Source organism: Orycteropus afer, unplaced genomic scaffold (genome assembly GCF_000298275.1).
Source record: "Orycteropus afer afer isolate SDZICR_OR568_19922 unplaced genomic scaffold, OryAfe1.0 scaffold00327, whole genome shotgun sequence".
NCBI classification, from domain to species: domain Eukaryota; kingdom Metazoa; phylum Chordata; class Mammalia; order Tubulidentata; family Orycteropodidae; genus Orycteropus; species Orycteropus afer.
Window position 1 is genome coordinate 2,223,944 of NW_006921914.1, and position 798 is coordinate 2,224,741.

The following is a 798-nucleotide window of genomic DNA, read 5'->3' on the forward strand; positions in this document are numbered from 1 at the left end:
AAAGAAGATGGAAGGAATACACAGAGTCACTGTACCAAAAAGAACTGGTAGATTTTCATCCATTTCAGGAGGTGGCATATGATCAAGAACCAATGATATTGAAGGAAGAATTTGAAGCTGCACTGAAGGAATTGCCAAAGAACAAGGCTCCAGGAATTGATGGAATATCCATTGAGATATTTCAACAAATGGATGCCCCACTGGAGGCATGCCAATCCAAGTGAGATTTGGAAGACAGCTACCTGGCCCACTGATTGGAAGAAATCCATATTTGTACCCATTTCAAAGAAAGGTGATCCCACAGAATGTGGAGATTATCAAACAATACCATCAATATCGCACGCAAGTAAAATCTTACTGAAGATAATTTAAAAATGGTTGCAGCAGTATATTGACAGAGAGCTTCCAGAGGTGCAAGCTGGATTCAGAAGATGACCTGGAACAAGAGATATCATTGCTGATGTCAGATGGATCTTGGCTCAAAGCAAAGAATTCCATAAAGATCCTTACTTGTGTTTCATTAACTATGCAAATGCATTTGATTGTGTGGATCATAAAAAATTGTGGATAACATTGAGAAGAATGGGAATTCCACAACACTTTACTCTACTCATGAGAAACCTGTACATAGACCAGGAAGCTGTTGTTCGAATGTAACAAGGGGACATTACATGGTTTAAAATCAAGAAGGGAGTGCATCAGGGTTGTATCCTTTCCCCATACTTATTCAATCTATATGCTGAACAAATAATCCAAGAAGATAGACTATATAAGGAACAACATGGCATCAAGATTGGA

The 798-nt window shown here is 38.5% G+C and overlaps 1 pseudogene; it reads left to right on the forward strand.

The window, feature by feature from the left end:
- Positions 1 to 798, forward strand: part of LOC122151188 — a 17,114-nt pseudogene that overhangs the window by 13,400 nt on the left and 2,916 nt on the right.